Source organism: Lissotriton helveticus, chromosome 10 (assembly GCF_964261635.1).
Source record: "Lissotriton helveticus chromosome 10, aLisHel1.1, whole genome shotgun sequence".
Taxonomy (NCBI): Eukaryota; Metazoa; Chordata; class Amphibia; order Caudata; family Salamandridae; genus Lissotriton; species Lissotriton helveticus.
The window spans coordinates 1,056,837,929-1,056,858,169 of record NC_136071.1 but is presented as its reverse complement, the minus strand read 5'-3'; the positions used below and the strand labels follow the sequence as shown (position 1 = coordinate 1,056,858,169).

The 20,241-nt window shown below is 43.0% G+C and overlaps 1 protein-coding gene across 2 annotated transcripts in view; it reads left to right on the top strand.

Moving 5' to 3' along the window:
• AGMO (alkylglycerol monooxygenase) overlaps nt 1-20,241 on the top strand; it is a 744,553-nt gene that overhangs the window by 292,924 nt on the left and 431,388 nt on the right. The window lies entirely within an intron of this gene.

Genomic DNA, 20,241 nt, shown 5'->3' with positions numbered 1-20,241 from the left:
GAGATACAGAATCTCGCAACATAAATCAAGGATTCGTAAAAATGTGCAGACAGCACCCTTAGTAAACCATTGGAAACTAAAAGCACATTCGGAAAAGGGCCTACAATGGATGGTGATTTCTAAAGTAGAACAAGATATGAGAGGCGGTGACTTAGAATCAAACCTGACTCAAAGAGAGGCGATGCTGATTGTCAAATTCAATTCAGCAGTTGAAGGACTGAACAAATTATTAGAGATCTACAAATTGGGTTAATAACATTTTCCAATTCTTAAAAAAGTTCAACAAATTCATGCGGCTACACGTGCCACCGTTAGGGAGCGCTACTGCTGTGCATCCCAACTGGGTACACAATAACACAGCAACTAGACAATAGCTGCTAGAACATGCAAAATACGGAAGATGATGTTTATGGGCTGGACATGTCGTGACCACATTTTGACAGCATTATAACCTGTGTGACAAAATGCGAATTCTTGTACCTTCAATTATTTTAATGTGGCATTGACCTCCGTACGATTGAGAGAGTCACAAATACAAAAAAGAAGAACTAGGTTTTTATTAAGTGGCCATTGAATTAGCATGCCGATAAGAAATTATATGGACTTCATTTCCCAGAATCCAGGACGCTTAGCGCCTCGCCGACATCGTAAAAGCACTTCCGCTTCCGGGTGATTCCAAAAGCTAATGCTCGTGGTGCCATAAAAATTCTAACACCTCGGATGATAAAGTGATTCAAGTCTCGTAGCCTAAAGGGTATGTTTCGTGGATTGGCAGTTCTGTGAGAAACAGCCTGCCGACTCTCCGTGTTGAGAATTAGGCATCTCACTTTTTAAAAAATCTTTTCATAAAATCTATAGTCGCCGTAAGGTATAACTAAAGGTCCATTCCTGTCCCTGCTTCAAAAACAAAGAAAAAGAATACTAAAAGCACTGTTCCACCACCGCCCTAGGCGTGTCCAGCCTGGAACAAAATTCAAAAGTAAGTTCAGGTCCGTTAAAATTTTTTGTAATTACACGTGTATGCACCCATATGCTTAGTCCCCTTCTCTTGTCACAGGGAGGACGCTCCTGCCTGAGACCACCTCAACAGTTTACATTCAAAAGCGGTCCATGACTGCCTTGAAAGTAAGAAATCTTTGGGGTCCGCTCCAATTAAATAATAACCTGTTCAGATATCTTGTTTTCACTTATGGGTTGCCATGTTTTTGTTACAGATAAAAAATATGTTGCCAGCAGGTATATAGATCGGCTGATCTAGTTACGTTAATGAGGTAAGCTTGTAGTCTTTCTTTGTAGAAGGACAGAAGAGAGGGGCCATTGTGGTTCTAAAATTATAGAGAAATGTGTTTTGTTTCCTTCTTGCAGCTTGTCGGTCCTGAGGAGAACCCCGCAAATACCGTTTGGGTGTTTAAAACGCGTTGACCTGTTTGTGACAAATTGAGTGTTTACATTTGTGCAAATTGTTTTTAATTTTGTATTGTGTTTTTTAAATGAATTCTCCTTTGGTCTTTTGTCAAAAATGAATTGTGTTATTTGTAGAGTTTTTGTGTTTTGTAGTGAGTATGGTTGTGAGTATGGTTTTGAGGCTTCTGGACTGAGGATGGGAAGATTGTAGAACTGCGAAAAAACATAAGCAGTGAGTGGAGAAAAAAAATTTGGGACGGTGATGTGAGATATATGTTGATAAGTGAAATTCAGAGAAAAGTTAGTATGTTGATGGATTTTAATGATTTTCAATAATCCATAGAAATGACTATGTGGATAAATACATTTTGTTTTGTTTTTTTAACTTTTTTTTATTGGTACAGTTCAAAATCGATATCTTTTCATATTCATAATACAGTTATGCAGTTATACACTTCCAAAAGACAGGGTGAAACAATAAAAACTATATAGATAAGTACAATAAGTGGGTATTACCAAATACAAAACAATATTATTATTACGCTACAGTGTGGACCTCCATTAGTCTAGATTTATGCAGACATCATTCCTCAACCCCCATATGATCAATCATCGCCTGCCAGACCTTGATCCCCCTTTGCTTTTTCTTAATTGACTTAGTACAATATAAGTTGTACTCCAAGTAGAACACATTGTAAAATTTTGCTCTCCACATCTCATAAGCTGGAGCTTCCGGTTTCAACCACATTGAGGCTATGCAAAGGCGAGCCACTGCGATCACCATGAATATCAAGTATCTATGCTTGCGATATGATAAGAACACATCCAAGTCACTAGATAAACCAAAGATAATCATTTCCCTGGAGATTATGACATCAGCCTTTAACACATTTGAGAGAAATTTTACAATGCATGTGAAGAATGGATTTAGCGCAGTACAATCAGCAAATATATGAACAATATCAGCCATGTTAGTTTGACATCTAAAACATTTCCCATTGTACCTGTTGCCCCACTTAGCCATTTTTGCAGGAGTATGGTAAAGATTAAATATCGTTTTGTAGTGCTGAGAACGTAAATTCGCCGATAGAATAATATCGGCCGCGGTATTAATAGACTCTTGTAAGGGTACAGAGCTAGTAGCTAGCCTCATCGACCATTTGGACTCCTGCAGCACAAGGTCATCCTGATGTAGTTCGAGTAAATAATTATATATAGTACCAATCCGTGTCGGTTTATTAAGTAATGTCAATAAGCCGTTAGGCAGGATAGATATTGAATTTAAATGTTTAAGAATAAAGTCTCGTAGCTGTAGATACTTAAAAAAATCGTTCTGTTGGATTGCATAGGTGTTTTTAAGCCCTTGCAAAGATGACATTACACCATCTTTAAACAACGAACCAACCGCTTTTACTCCTTTTTCACCCCAAATTTGCATTCTATAGTCCCAAAATATAAATGGTAGCAGTTCCGGGGAGTCACAGGGAGTATGATAGTTAATGCGGCGAAGCTGTATACTTTTGCTAATCATACGCCAACCCTTAAAAGCAGTGAGCACCAACTTAAATATAGTTCTCTTGTAATAACTAGGTTCATAGAAACGAAGAAGCATCTGTCGTGCTTGTGGGCCAAGTAATAAATAAAAAATATCAGGGTCCTCAAATTGAGGTGGGTCGTTTCCAGTTACAGCAAACTTAATATTCTGTAGCAAACAAGACAAGTAATATAATGCAAAATTAGGGACGCCCCAGCCTCCCCTCAGCATAGGAAGTGTCATGAATTTAGATGCCCGACGTGAGGATTTCCACCCCCATAAGAATCTTTCGACCGTTGCTTGAAGTTTCCGCATTTCTAAGGGTGGTACCTCAAGTGGAACAGACCTAAAGAAATACAATACTTTAGGAAGTATGGACATTTTAAGCACATTACGTCGTCCCACCATCGCTAAATGTAAACATTCAAGTTTCTCTAGTTGTTGTTTGATTGATCGTACAATATCGGTCCAATTGACCTTAACCAGATCATGAAGAGATAGTCTAATTTTAATACCAAGGTACTTGGCTTCAGGGGTCACTCGGCTATCGTTAGAACATAATCCTGACGTGCATACAATTTGTGTTTTTAAGATATTGAGTTTATACCCTGCTACCAGACCAAACTCTTTGGTTATAGCTTCAATCTCGGGAACTGCAGCTTCCGGGTCCGATGTTACAACTGCAATATCGTCTGCATATGCAAGCACACGCATACTGCCCCCCGGAAGCATCATAGATGGTATATGTGGTGATGTCATTAACGCTTGTAGTAGTGGGTCAATATATATAGCGAATAGGAGTGGCGAGCAGGGACAGCCCTGACGTGTACCACGACTAATATTTACATACCCTGAGAGCTGCCCTGACATGGAAATCTGTGCCCTTGGATGCCTATACATAACCTGGATGGCCTGCAAATAACGAGGTCCAAACCCCACTTTAGTCATGACAGCCCATAGATACGGCCATGAGACGCGGTCAAACGCCTTTTCTGCGTCTAAAAATACTAAACCTATATTCTTATGCGTCGTCTCGGCGTAATCCAGGGCTGTAATGACTCGGCAAACGTGATTAGTTGTATCCCGCCCAGGTAGGAATCCATGCTGTTGATCAGAAACTACTCCAGGGACCACGGAGATCAACCGGTTCGCAAGAATTTTAGAATAGATTTTAACATCAACATTAATAAGCGATATAGGCCGATATGAACCAGGCAAATGTGAGGGCTTATCTTTTTTCTTAAAAACCGCAATAGTAGCGTTGTCCCATGATGGCGGTGGATATCCAGACTGGGCAGCTATAAATGTCTCTAGCATGTCATTTTTAATGATTGGAAACAGTCTAAGATATAGCTCTAATGGCAATTTATCAGGGCCCGAAGCTTTGCCCAAAGCTAAACTTTTAATGGCAGTCTCGAGTTCTAGCATCGTGATTGGAGCTTCCAATTCCTCTCTTTGAGTATCCTCCACAGCATGTCCCGTATAGCAACTGTTAACAAACTGCTCTATTAACTCTGGGGAGGCATTGTCTTGAGTGTAGAGCTCGGTATAGAATTCTTGGAAAACTCTCATGATACCTTCAGGTGTCTCTATCCTCACACCATGTCTATTTTCAATAGAGGATATATATTGCATCGTCTGTCTTTGTCGCATTCTTTGAGCAAGACACCTCCCCACCATCTCACCATACTCATACCTTTCGGCCTTATACAATTTGTATTGAGAAGCAATTTTCTGGCTCCAGACCCCCGTAATTTTCGCCTTGCATTTCGCCACTTTGTCTTGAGTATTACAGCAGTCCTGTCCTCTCCTTATATCACTTATCAAATCACATTCTACGTTGGCCAGGTCTTGTAGTAGCTGTTGCATTACTTCCTTTTCCTTACGTTGCATTGCCCAGCCGTAGCTGCATGTCTCACCACGCAACCCCGCTTTAAAGCAGTCCCATACCATTGCTGTAGTTGAGGATCCTCTATTAATATCAAAAAACTGTTGGGACCATTCTAACATTTGAGAGACATACAGCCTATCTACTAAGAGTTTCTTATTAAATGTGAAGGGTCTTTGCATGCGAGGTAAGCTAGATATTAACATATCCAACACTACGGGTGCGTGGTCTGATGTGATACGTGGCCTTAAGGACATCCGAGCACCGACTATCAATTCTCGTGTTGAAAAAATATAATCGAGCCGAACAAATTTTTTATGTGGGGAAGAGAAAAAAGTATAACCAGGGTCTAGTGGATTTGAAAGTGGACAGCAGTCTACCAAGCCATGTTGAAGCAATAGTTGTCTTAGCCCCCTAAATACCTTCGGTTTTCGACCCCTATAATCTTTAAAGGTTGGGTCCCAAGTATTTATATCCCCATGGATGTTGAAATCTCCCATTACCAAAACAGGGGTACGCCAGAGTGCTAATTCAACATTCAGAAATTCGAGTATAGCAGAATCATCACTATTTGAGCCATATACAGTACATATTGTCACAGGAGTATTCCCTATCACACATTCACAAATTGCCCAGCGGCCCATATTATCAGCTTTAGCTCTTGTAGTTGCAATAACTGATTGGCGCCCCAAGATAGCAACACCCCGGTTCATAGTAGTCTGTTGTGATACAGCTAGAACAGTATACCCCAGATCATTCAGCACTTTTCGATTTCCCCATGGTATGTATGTCTCTTGAAGACAAATAATGTCTGGTTGTATCGAGCGTATTTCGTGCATCACTTGCCTACGTTTTACCACATTATTCAACCCACAGACATTAAAAGAACATATTCGAAAATTTATAACCATTTTTTTTTAACTTAAAGCAGTGAGTAATAGCCACCCCTGAAAACCAGAGCATTTCACCTCAATATTTCTAACATCTTGTCCATCTTGAACTGAGTTTTCCCCCTTTTTTACCCCCCGCCACCGTGCACCCTCCCCCCACCCACCAATCCCCAAAGCACCTCCTCCCCCACCCCAGTGACCCTCCCCCAACAATGAGGCAGTAGGGCCTATTGCCCCTTGATGTGTGTGAGAGTACCTCCAGTGGCTGTGGTGATCATTATCGTAAATGGATATAGAAAACCTTGAGATTCCAAAATATAGAAAAAAAATAATAACATGGTAATCACATCTTTGTCATCTCAAGGTAATGAGTTCAGATATTCTTTGGCTAAGACTTCCGTTGTAAAGAATCTATTTTGCCCTTTATAAATCGTTTTCAAAGTAGCAGGTTGCAGAAGGTATACTTGCACCTCTTTTGCTTGAAATGCAGGAATTAATTGGCGAAGTCGCCACCGGTTCTCAACTGTAGCATGACAGTAGTCAGGGCGGACAAAAAATTCCACCCCCAAACCTGATCTCTTTTTGTCTGGTCGTGCGAGATCGTAGAGTAACTGTCTAGCCAAGAAGTTATTTAAAGAAATTAAAATAGCTCGTGGATATCGCACTCCTTGGTTCGCTCGTGCTGGTTGTGACCGAAATGGAAAACGGTGAGCCCGTTGAATTTTTTGCGTCCATTGCCATTCTTTGACTTCAGGAAATGCATCATTAAATAAATCTATAACAAACTGACGCACATCTTGGCCTTCACGGCCCTCGGGCACACCCAGAATGCGTAAATTATTACGCCGTAGCCTATTTTCTAGGTCGGTCAGCTTTGAGTTAACATCGGTCGTTTGAGCCTTAATTTCCTTAATGTCACTTTGGTTTTGAACCATTTGATCTTCAAGTGCAGAGATGCGTCCTTCTGCTTCGATCATTCTGTCCGTGAAGTCATTACAGGATTTTGCTAGATGGCGGACAGTATTCTGTAGCTTTTTACAGGCATTATGAGTTTTTTGATGATCCGCTTTAGCCTCTACACGTTGATCAGAAATGGCCTTCAATACTACATCCAATGCCTCCTGTGCTGTTGCGCCCATATTGTATACCGCACCACCAGGTTGATCAGTATTAGAATTGGGATTATTCTCAATTAATGCCCATTCAGGAATTTCCAAAGACCCAGGGTGTCCACCATTATCATTAACCTTGTTGCCAGCAGTCAGGTCTGCCCAATTCAAGTTCCCTTGCTCAACAGCAGTAAGGTCGAGAGATAATTTCCCAGTGTTTTCGCCATCGTCCTCCGGGTCTCCTTTCTCTTCCTCCTCCTCTTCCTCCTCCTCTTCCTCTTCCACCTCTTCCTCCTCTGAGGCGTAGGAATGTTCTGAATGTTCGGATAATGAATAATATTCACTATCCTTGCTACCAATAAGATCACCCTCTCCGGAGTCAGCTTTATTTACTGTGGTAGAGATCAGTGTGGGGGTAGAAATTAGAATGGTAGTATGGTTAGGAGCAGCTTGTATGGACTTAGGAGAGACTACCATATCTGATAATGCCTCCGTCAGAGTAGTATCTATCGCATTCTCAATATTCTCAATATTCTCTTTAAGTTCTATACCCTCGATGCTGTCCCTTTGGGGCTTGGTCTTATTTTCTATATCAGATGTGGCCTCTTTTATTTCTAGTTTAGCAGAAATATCACTCTCAGAGGGGGCTACTGACTCAGCTGCAGAAATTGCAGAGACCGATACTACGGTCGTTGTTTTTGATGTTGTCGTTTTGCCCCTAAGTTGGAACATTTGTGTGATCTTTGGAGTCCCAGCTTGAACACCCTCAGCCTCTGTAGCATTGCTAGGGTCCTGCTTGCATTTTGCTGCTAGTGCTGCGCGTGTACCGATCTGCATTTCTCCAGTTGCTCCGGTCGCTCTGGTTTTCCCACCACGTGCAGTTTTTGGTGCCATGACAGGAGTCTATCTATATCCTCTTAAAGGCAGTCTGTATATCTAGTTAGTTTAAACAAATAGGTGAAAAAAATATAGGAAATGCACCTAGTACCTGTTAAATGTCTCTCACGCTGTGCATGCAGGTCTGCACGTCTGCAAGGCTCAGCTCCAGCCGTCTTTCATTTAGCCACGAGTCCAGGTAACACAGAAGCACAGGAAGAGAGTAAGCAGAGGGGAGAAGTCGATGTAACCAATAATCCCTCGGGTATAGCCTGTAAACTCCACCAATACACCGACGTGTTTAGCTCATCAATTTTCCTTTAAACCATTTTAAACCGTTGCTCCGTTATTGCCTTGCTTGCCATTACTGCAGCACTCCGCCGCTCCGTGGCTCTGTGTCTCCGTATCTCCACAACACCCTGACTCCGCCCGCTACCTCGGCTCAGCACAGCTCAACCTGCACCTGGGTCAGCGTTACTCCTCCTATGCCCCGGCTCGGGCTCCAGCTCAGCCCGAGCTCCAGCTCCGGTGCCGTCAATCCAGAGAGCTGTAACTCGGAACAGTAAATATTCTCGATGGTTTTAAATCACCGCCGCTGCTGCTTTCTTAAGGATAAACACGGAGGTTTTCATAGCCAAAACCAGTTCGGTCTCCCAGCCGCAGTTGGAGCTCTCACACTAGCGTCTGACCAGCAGACGCCATCTTGCCTCGCATATCCAAAAACGATTGATTCATACAGGGATAAAAGGTCTTGTGGTCACATTGTTTGACTTTAATGTGGTACTTATAAGAGGAAAAATGTTAATCGGTATTGGCATTTTGTTGTTCATTGGTTAGTTGGGGCTCAGCCTTACTGGTTTTGAGTCCAAACCCTTGTTGTTATGTGACTTTACAATGCAGCACACATGTGGGCTGGGACTAGATTTGACCTAATCGACATTCTTTTTTAAGTTAGCCATAATTTAACCATTGGGCAAGTATAGCAATAGCTATCAATACACCTTCCCTGACCTAAAGAAGGTCGCTTTTCAGGACACAATTCTCATGACCTACATTATTTGTAAATATGTACAGGTGTAGTTGTAAGCTTGTTTCAGCCATTATTATAGGACATACACTTTAAATGCGGGCATCTATCCCGCTGCTGTTTTAGAACATTTCAATTCACTTCGCACAGCAGCACATTGTAAAAAAAAAAACTGAAAAAAAATGCTATTCCAGGTCAATGCTAGCTGCATCATAGCGCTTTCTTACTTTTTCATTATTTATTATGTTGCTGTTGTATTCTTTTTTATAATGCAAGCATTGTCTCCAGATATAAATATGATTGTTCGTAGGGTTATGACCCTTGGGTTTCCAAGGTCAGTCAGATCACAGGGAGGTGTAGCTGTATCTGACACTTCAAGCATCCTTGAAGCCTTTTTATGTTTTTGAATATTTATGCCAGTACACTTGAGAAGACCTCTTTTGGGATCGGGTTCAAAGTGTTTAGTGTTCGAAACTGCTTGAAACAGATCTTCAGTTTACGGTGTGGCTATACTCCCAAACCATCCATTGCCAGCTCATTATCCTGTGACTCAGGTGTGTTAAAGCTGCAAAATCACTCTGTGTAGTGTTCCATTAATTACTGAAACAGTAGTAGATTAGTTAAGGCAAATAAAATGTCACTCAGTAAATATTATTTTTATGTGTTTATTTTGCTCCGAAATCTAATATAAGAGCCTTCAGCCACCTGTGTGTTTTTTTAAATATTGTTTTTATTGAACAATAGGTATTCCCTGTCACCTACTATAGATTTCCATCCTTCATACTAAGATCCTTTTTTGTATTCGTATTCATCCATTCACACCCGTTTACGTTACACAGCCATAGCTTTACTGTACAGTTGCTAGAAAAACCTTATAATATGGTATAGTGTGCACTTTCTTTCTTTAAATAAACAATAGAGTGCAAACAAAAAAACATAAATAATTTAAAAAAAATCCATTTACAAAAGCTCCAACTCCAAGAAATGTGAGACGTATTTCATTGCAAATGCTTGTTTCTTTTGGATGGACGGTGGGTGATAGGAGAGGAGGCAGGAGGGGCAGCTTAGATCCTACCACTCTCTTTCCCACCACAGTTCCCACCCCACCAACAGAAGAAAAGAAACCAGATGGTGTGGTTTGCGTTGAGTTGGTCTAAAAATGTTCTAATCCCACTCTTTCTTCCTGATTCAGTTTAACACTGCTCCTTCATTTTTCAATGTGTCTGTCCTCTAGCAAAGAACCAGGAACTGTTTGCAATTTTTTTCGACATGAAGAAGAAATCCAAACAGTCTCTGAGTCACAATTGTGTTTCCCAACAAGGAGCCAGATACTGGATATTTTCTAGCCTAAGAAAAATTTCAAATGGATTTGGACTGCTTGCTGGAGCACATAACTAAGCCTAAGCAAAAGAAAATACGTCTTGCATTTTTCCTGGGCACAGAATTGAGATTCTGAATCCCACCAAGCAGTCAGACAATTTTTCATATTTTTTCTTAGATAAAGACAAATTCCAGTCTGCATCCCGCTCCTGGCAGGGGCACAGAACTGTGTGCCTGTGCCCCAATTTAAAGGAAATGGTGAAGTGAAAAACATTCCTTGCATTCCTATGACTCTAATAATATTCTGTGGCCCCTAAGTGTAAAACTGTTGAGCTTTGAGCTAGATATAATATATTAATATATATGTATTAGACAAATAGAACATTCACAACTACTTATAAACCAAGTGAGTTTATGCCCCCCGATATCCCTTCAAAATCTTTTTTTAACTTGTCTCTTGTTTTTATTTCGGGATAGCAGCAGTCCACAATACAAGCACATATCTCATACATATAGTTCACAATTGAATTTGTAAAAAACATGCCACAGTTGCATGCCAATGCATGTGTTATGGTCAAGATGGTTAGAAACAGGCTGCACATCCCTCTTTTTCTTCTTATTTCGGGAGGGGGGCAATTAAGCAACCACATTACAATTTACCGATATGCATATAACTTATAAAGGAAAGAAACAAATCTGGGCAGTAGTTGGCAGAGCAGCACTCCTCTATATTTTCTGACATTAAGGACCGAGAAGATTTTATGGTTACAAGCATCATCAAAAATATTTTAAGGGAAGTATTGTAAGTAAACTGAACACATGCATAACAAATGTGCACAGCTTACAATTTTTATTTTGAATTCCCTATGTGGGACTTGCAAAATGATATGTGCATTATCAGTATTGCCAGTAGGGAAAACACTAGGAAAATATTGTTGCTTCTAAACATTTGAGCTATATGCACATTGGGCTTTCAATGTGTACTTTAATGTGTAATCAAATGTAGGTTGTATATGGTTACGGAGTCCTTTGGAAGAGTGTGCACTGAAACTCTAATTCTAATCTGTTGATGTGTTTTTAGAAGACATCATGTAAACTCAGCCACAGCCTATGCGAGTGAGGTAACTGGTTGAAAAATTGGGCATAAAACATTCTTTGCATGTGATATATTTTCAATGCATCCTGGACACCTCTTTAAAATGGAAAGTCAAATACTACTTCTGTGGTTTATTCTGGCCTCCCTTGCCATGTAATTCATTATGTTACAATAAGGAACATAACAATAAGGACTGAAATGCTTGTTCTTCAACTTTCTTATATATTACTTTGTTAACAGCTCTTTCTGTATATACTTGGCCCCAGAAAACGTAATAATATATTATAAAATTAAAACCTGGCAGTCTGTGCAATATCTCATGTTGCTCAAGCCTTGGTAAATCATAGCGCCGTGGTTATCTTGTTATCAAAGACACTCATTTTGGACATGTATATTTTTACTACTTTGGTCATAAATGTTTAGGACCACAATCACTTTTCAAGCTATTCTTTCGATTTATGAAGCATGTTGTGTTACTGTATCATTTTGTCTTTCATTCTTTCATTACTTCTTTTGGGGACACTCACCTACTCTGCAATCCCAGCGGAAGGCTTCACTCTAGCGGTCACGCACCAGTCAAACAGCGCATCAGCCTCCCAGCCCACCTCTCGCCGCACCCGCTCCGCGGGTGCCGCTTCGTTGGTGTGTGCTGGTAGAGGCGGCTTCCTGAAGAACTGAGGCGAGGACACCAGCACCAAGGCAGCAAGGCGGTAAGGGGCGCGAGGGACCAGCGGGGCTGCGAGCGTGCGGGGACTTCATTTGCCAGAAGTCCCTGCAAGACCAAGGAAGAGCTTCCGGTCCGCTCTCCCTGCTGGCCCGCCCCCCGCCCATCCAAGTCAGCTAAAAGCGCCCTTCTCTCTCCACCTTGTGGGACACTCACCTACTCTGCAATCCCAGCGGAAGGCTTCACTCTAGCGGTCACGCACCAGTCAAACAGCGCATCAGCCTCCCAGCCCACCTCTCGCCGCACCCGCTCCGCGGGTGCCGCTTCGTTGGTGTGTGCTGGTAGAGGCGGCTTCCTGAAGAACTGAGGCGAGGACACCAGCACCAAGGCAGCAAGGCGGTAAGGGGCGCGAGGGACCAGCGGGGCTGCGAGCGTGCGGGGACTTCATTTCCCAGAAGTCCCTGCAAGACCAAGGAAGAGCTTCCGGTCCGCTCTCCCTGCTGGCCCGCCCCCCGCCCATCCAAGTCAGCTAAAAGCGCCCTTCTCTCTCCACCTTGTGGGACACTCACCTACTCTGCAATCCCAGCGGAAGGCTTCACTCTAGCGGTCACGCACCAGTCAAACAGCGCATCAGCCTCCCAGCCCACCTCTCGCCGCACCCGCTCCGCGGGTGCCGCTTCGTTGGTGTGTGCTGGTAGAGGCGGCTTCCTGAAGAACTGAGGCGAGGACACCAGCACCAAGGCAGCAAGGCGGTAAGGGGCGCGAGGGACCAGCGGGGCTGCGAGCGTGCGGGGACTTCATTTCCCAGAAGTCCCTGCAAGACCAAGGAAGAGCTTCCGGTCCGCTCTCCCTGCTGGCCCGCCCCCCGCCCATCCAAGTCAGCTAAAAGCGCCCTTCTCTCTCCACCTTGTGGGACACTCACCTACTCTGCAATCCCAGCGGAAGGCTTCACTCTAGCGGTCACGCACCAGTCAAACAGCGCATCAGCCTCCCAGCCCACCTCTCGCCGCACCCGCTCCGCGGGTGCCGCTTCGTTGGTGTGTGCTGGTAGAGGCGGCTTCCTGAAGAACTGAGGCGAGGACACCAGCACCAAGGCAGCAAGGCGGTAAGGGGCGCGAGGGACCAGCGGGGCTGCGAGCGTGCGGGGACTTCATTTCCCAGAAGTCCCTGCAAGACCAAGGAAGAGCTTCCGGTCCGCTCTCCCTGCTGGCCCGCCCCCCCGCCCTTTACGCCTCCTACTTAACAACATTTCTCTCCCGCAGCGCGGGACGCAGCCCGGGCGAAGACAGGGCAAAGACAGGGCCGTTTGAGGCCGTTCGAGGACGGCAGAGGTCGGCCACGGCCCTGTCACCCTGAACTCCACGTCGATCTCCCAGCCCCCCACGAAATTCAACGCACATCACTGGGACTAAGGATGCGTCCCAAAACAAGAAGTGTGTCAAAGAAAGCGACTCTGGTGACGCAAGTGACCGGCCCTATAGACCTTTTCATATCCAGGGTCAATGACACCATTGACAAAAGCATCATTCTACTGGAGAAAAGAGTCTCTCTGGACCTTATGCATGCAAAGCGATCATCGCTTGGTTCACTTGCCACTGTAAATTCCCCCGTTCACCAGGTGGCGAATAACTGCTCTTTGCCACTGCCATTAACCATCGCCCCTACGCTTACTGTTCCAAACTCCGTGGATTTATCCGTAACCCAATTGGACTCTGATCAATCATACGTCGATCTCGACGCAACCCCAGATTTAGAAGCCTGCCAATCACCGGTTGAGAAATTAGATCAGAGTGCCGTCAGTAATCCTTTATCACCTGATCCAGAAACGATCCTAGAAACAACAAAACCAAGGGAAAATATTTCCACCCACTCCAAGGCAATGCCAATCACTAATGAAAAACCAAAGACAAAAATAAAGAACCACAACTTGATCACACCTACCCCAAATTCCACGGCAGGTATCCCCTGTTGGGTGGAAAATATGGTCATGGATTTAAAATCAGACCTTGAGTCCAAAATCACAGCGCAGATTAAACCACTTATATCAAAGTTGGATAGACTCACGTCATTAATCAACACCAAATGCAGTTGTAAATCAAGTAGGATTGGCCCAGCCCCAATGCAGGGAGCAAAGGAAACACCTCAAAAAAAACCATCTAGCACTAAACAAATAACAGTTATAACAGACAAGTCTAATTCCTCACTAATCAAAAAAGCGGCAGTAACACATTCGTTTGCCAAAAAAGGGAGCAATCTGGACGCCCCCCAAAACACACCGGAGGCGGTAGATCCTTTTTCTGCCATACAAACAGGCCCAGAAGCCCAAGCAAAAACAAATAATAGACAAACGAAAGGAAACTCCGCCATTCCAGTAGAGACATCCTCCCAAGAAAAACCATCTGATCTGAAGACTAAGCAACCTCGGCTCAAAATAATTAACTTACCCCCGGAAGCTTCTCCCTTCGTGGTGGTGTTAACAGCAGTTCCCCCACTGAAGGAGGGTGCTAGAGAAACTTTCGTAGAGCTGAAAAATAAATGCGCCCAGTGGCTTCAACTCCATAGACCACTACCTGCCCACATTAGGGGCGACATCCTCTCTGCACGTAGAGGAGATTGGGTTGGCAGAAGCACGAAGGCAATAGCGGGGGACGTCATCAGCATCAAATTTAGGGAGATAGGGGCATCAAATTATATTTGCAATTCGCCTAATAGAGGCCCTGCCACACAAATAAATCCCCTTCCCTTGTCCTACTTCCTACCCTCTTCCTCGAGGCAAAATTTCTCCTCGTATGTACACCCATCAAACACTGGTCCCATAAATTCCTCTGAATACAACATGTATCATCCCCAACGCTACCCAAATAGGTCAAGTTCCTTGCAAAATTTACAGCATTCAAATTTCCAGTGGCAACCACAAGCCTCATTTGCCCAACCCATATACCCTGTCACTCAATTTCCTGTAAATCCACCTCAGTATCCACATCATACCACCCAACAATGGTGGCAACCCCAGCAATACACGCACTATAACACCCATTCATGGCAAAAGCCGCGGCAAGGATGGTTTCCCCCATTCAACCCACTAGGCCTAAATCATCAAGCCAGAGATAGGAATGAATGGAGTGGACAGGATCAATGGACAAAGCATAATGATCCCATACGCTGGGATAGCTGGAACGGCCCCCAATTAGCAAACAGATATAGTCCCCTGGAGTGCGTTGACTGACTACCACAACCTCAGGAACACTCCCAAAATCACACAGACCATCTGGAACTCGTTGAACCCCCACCAGCCCCTCCAGATCCAGAGATTCCACCTATTTCTAAGAAATTAAATGAATTAAAAAGAACAAAAAACTCAAGGGATAACTTAACAACTCTGACCTTGAGCTCGTGGAATATCGCTGGACTAAGGACAAAAATAGAGGATGGGACAATCCTGTACCACACGCTTAACCGTCAAGCATTGTGTATACAGGAGACATGGTCACTAAAAGAATATCACCTGCAGGGGTACAAGACGTACTCGTCCCTCGCGCAGCCAGGACATACAGGTAGACCAAAGGGAGGTCTGTGTATTTACATAGCGAACACTATCCAAAACGTTAAAATAAAGGTCATCGAACTGGCACCAAACTTGCAGATCCTTGGTCTTTACTTCAAGAAAAGAGAGTCAATGATTATTATTAATTTTTATAACAATCTGGATGAATTGGACTTCGAGAGAGTTTTGACCCATCTCCACGAAAAACTAACCACCCTCATAATGCAGCAAGGAGAAGGAGGCTCGGCAATAATAGTATGGGCAGGCGATTTTAATCTCCACGCCTGTACCCAACTAAAAAGAATATGCCCTGGCATGGTGACAGAAGATGGCCTCTTACTTACCCATTTCGCGCACAACAAAATGGGAAGGCAAATGAACGATCTCCTATCCGATCTGGACCTCCAGATAGTAAACACCCTGGACTATGGGGAGAACTCACTTGCACCCACCTATATAGGAAGAGGTTACCAAACTACGGTGGACTTTATAATTATATCAGCTTCCTTACAATCAAGAGTTAAGACCTTTGAAGTATCACCAAATTCCCAAAGTGACCATGCAATACTAACTCTGGAAGTCTCACTAACTTATCAAAATTGTTCTCCAGTAATAATAGCTAACGCATTGACTCAGGAAAATATCAACGTGGATAAAGTAAACGGGTACACTATAAAGTGGGAGAGGATAAATCCAGAGGAACTCACCAAAGAGCTAATAAGATCAGTCCATCCCCAAATTGAAATCTGTTTGGATTTAGCTACTAGCGATACGGAGCTCTTAACTAACTTCGCCCAAATTATGGAAACAATTAAGGTGTTACTTACAAGAAAACAAAAATCTGACCCATCTCGGGTCACTGGCTGGTTCAATCAAGAGTGCACTAAGGCACATACAAAATTAAAGTTAGCCTTAAACAAAAACGAAAGGGACCCCAGAACAATAGCCACTCTTAGAAGTGAATATCAAAAAACAAGGAAAAAGAGGAAAGAGGAATTGAAGCAAGCGCTGTGGCACGAACTCCACACTAGTGCCCAGGAAAAAAACTCTATAGCCTTCTGGAGAATTATAAGATCTCCCTATCTGGTGGATGCTACTTCCCCAAAAATCGAAGCCGCCATAGATGCCGCAACTTGGGTAACACATTTTACTAGTATCTTCCAAAAACCAATTTATGACCAAGAGTTGGAAGAAGAGGAAGAAATATTCCGACCATACCCGATAGATATAAATTTCGATATCTCTGAAATTCTTGTGGCATTGAATTCTACCAAAAAAGGGAAAGCACCAGGGCCGGATGGCGTCCCGGCAGACCTTTTTAAATATCAAACAGAACTTTGGGCACCAATTTTAACAAGGGTCTGCAGCGCTACGGCAAAAATAGGAATTCTAGAATCTTGGACTAGGTCCATCATGGTGCCGATTTTTAAAAAAGGCAATCGTATGGACCCCGCCTGCTATCGCCCAATTTCCCTGCTGGACTCACTGGGGAAAATAGCAGGAAGAGTGATATTAGAAAGACTGCAGGACTGGGCGGAAGAAAGAGGTGTCCTATCCGACCTTCAATTCGGATTCAGAAAAGGATTAGGTACTGTGGAACAAGCCCTAAATTTATCGATAATCTTCGGAAAATATGTGCATGCAAAGAAAGCAAAACTTTATATGACCTATGTAGATCTGTCCGCGGCCTTCGACTGCGTCTCCCACGCAAAATTGTGGTCCCTTTTAGCACAGATGGGGATTGACCAACCACTCCTGAACTTTTTAAGGGAACTTTATTCCAATCCATCCGCAAGAGTTCGCTACGGGACAAAGGGAGAGCTGACTGCGTCTTTCACAGTAGAGCGTGGGGTTCGACAGGGTTGTGTCCTGGCACCCTTTCTTTTCTCCCTCTATACCAACAACTTGGAGGTTGAGCTACTAAAGGGTGCCCGTGACCTCCCATTGGCCAATTATCGCCCGATCCCCGCTCTGCTGTATGCGGATGACGCCGTCCTCCTCGCACAAACTCCCCGTGAACTCCAAAGGTCCCTTAACAGATATTCCCAGTTTATGAGAACTCTTGACCTCCACATAAATGTGAAAAAGACTTTCATAATGCAGGCTGGAGTCGGGAAAAAACAGCAAAAATCCATCTACCTCGACAGCCAAAAAATTGATTCAACAAATGAATACTGTTATTTGGGGGTCATGATAGACAACAAACTCTCCTGGAAACCAGCAGTAGAAGCCAGAAAACATTGTTTTAAAAGAGCACTAGCCGCATTGGTGTCGTTTTCTCAAAAATTAGGAAAACGTCCACCCAGGGAACTGCTAACCATATATAAAGCCAAGTGCCAATCTACAGCCTTATATGGAGCAGGACTATGGGGATACACGGACGTTACTTCTCTGCAAATAGCAGAAAATAAGTTTTTTAGATTCATTCTATCTGCCCCCAAAACTTCCTCTGTTTACGCCTGCCACTTAGAATTAGGGGCACCATACATTGAAGATCTTGCCAGAATACAACCACTCCTACTCTGGCGACGTATTTGGGTGTCAGACAAAAACGACCTCACAAAATTAGTATTGGCGGATGCAATGTCTCTGGACTACGCTTTAAAAATCAAATGGCTGGCTTATATCCGGACCTTTCTTAGCGATCTTGGAATGGAAGAATATTATCTAAATCCCGAAAAAATTGGAGAACTCGCAAACGACAATTTAAAAAATCGAGCGTTGGATCATTTGACTAAATTGAGACTTCAGACAGAAGCCGGAAAACAGTCGGTGCAGCATGCTATACTGGTCCAATCTTCCCTTTCAATGCAGCCCTATTTAAAACTTGACATTGGCACCTTCGAACGATTTCTCCTGATAAGATTCAGACTGAACATATTCCATAAATTGGTGGTTTTCCCAATACCAAATGTTTGGGATTCAAATGTACCCCCGTGTCCATGTGATGGGACATCAGGTCAATCCACCATCCATACAGTTCTGTTCTGTAAATTTTATCAGGACCACCGCAAACTTTGGCTATTGACCCTTTTAAAAACTTGGGGTCTTAGACAATGCAGAGCAGCCATGTTGAGCTTGCAGCTTTTGGACACCGAAGCCACATGTTACCACGTCCTGAATTTTCTAAAATGTATATACAGACATGGGAAAAACCTTTAAATTATAATAGTACTGTAATTTCTTTTTGCTATTTTTAAATTAATTGGTAAATCAGATCTCACTGAAGTTTTTTTAACTGTAATGCTTTTATGGATTGTAATAATCCGAATAAAGTTTATATTATTATTATTATTATTATTACTTCTTTTGTTCTTTCTTTTTTCTTTCATTCCTTCTTTCCTTTTCTTGCTTTCCTTAGTTCTTCATTCCTTCTTTTCTTTTTCTTACTTTCATTTTTTCTTTCATTCTTTCATAGCTTCTTTCCTTCTTTCCTGCTTGTTTTCTTTTTCTTTCATTTCTTCTTTCCTTATTTGCTTTATTGTTGCTTTCTTTCCTTTTTCTCTTTTTTCTATCCCTCTTTACTCCTTTCTTGACTTTATTCCTTTTTCCTTCTTTCTTGCTTTCATTCCTTCTTGCTTTCTTTCCTTATTTCCTTATTTCTTACTTTCATTCCTTAATTCTTGCATTCCTTCTTACTTTCTTTTTCTTTCTTTCTGTCTATCTTTCTTCCCTCCTTTTTTAATTCCTTCTTTCATTCATTCCTTCTTTCATTCATTCTTTCATTCATTCCTTCTTTCATTGCTTCTACGATTCCTTCTTTCTTGCCTTCCTTTTTGCTTTCATTCCTTCATGCTTTCTTGCTTGCCTTCTAGCCTTCTTTCTTTCCTTCTTTCTTGCTTTCTTTAGTTTTAACCTTCTTTAATGACTTCCTTTTTTCTTTCCTTCTTTTCTTCTTTCTTGCCTCCTTTCCTTCCTTATTTCTTCCTATATTTGTTTCTCAAATCCAAGATGATGGCAGCCAATGGCATAACAATCGGCTTTTTTAGGGCTGTGTTAGCCAACAACTTTTGATTTTACTAAAATGATGTGTATGATGTCGTTACTTATAGGGATTTTCAGCCACACTTCCTCCATATGTCTGTGGTTGTGTCATTCACATTTTTTACCAACCCACTGGGGCATCCATCAAGGGCCAACTTGCCACCCCACTTCAGCCATAAGCTGACTTCACTATGAGTTATGGCATGCTGCTATTTCACAAGGAGGACACACACACACAAAGTAGTTCCCTTCAGTGCCAGGGTTTACTATGGTAATGTGCAGAGCCGGTCTTTGATAAGAGAGCACCCTGGGCATGGCCAGAGAGAAATTTGGCACCTTTGCTAATAGCAGTCAATTAAATGAGGCAGAAGGGACTCCTTCCAAGTTCCCGGGTCTGTGCCTGGATGAGCAGGGACTGGCCTCTGAACACAAACATCCCGCCCGCACCTAAATCACCCATAGCTTTGCTGCCTCATGCAGATGTTGGTTTTGTTGATGTGTGCCAGCAGGTGTCAGAGGGTGAAGGAAGGGCAAGGAATGGGGTCAAAGGGGTGTTTTAAACATCGCCCATCATATGATAATGAAGGACTGAAACCACTTTAAACTGGCAAATCAGACAGAAACAAACATCATGTGACACTGGGCCATAGCTCGCTTAATCTCCTTGACAACCCTTCAGCACTTGGATAACCTTAGGGGTGATAGGTTTAGGTTTATGAAATGTGGAATTATTATCATTATTATTGGCAAGAATTTTACTGCCATGATTTTCAGGAGAGGATCAAGAGTTGGGTCCTTCAGTTTCTTGCGCACGGTTCTGAAAGCAGCGATTAGGGCATTGCTTTTGTTTGTGATGGCTCTGAGCTGTTGTTTGGCCAGACCCTTGTCCTCTAGGTACTTGTAGT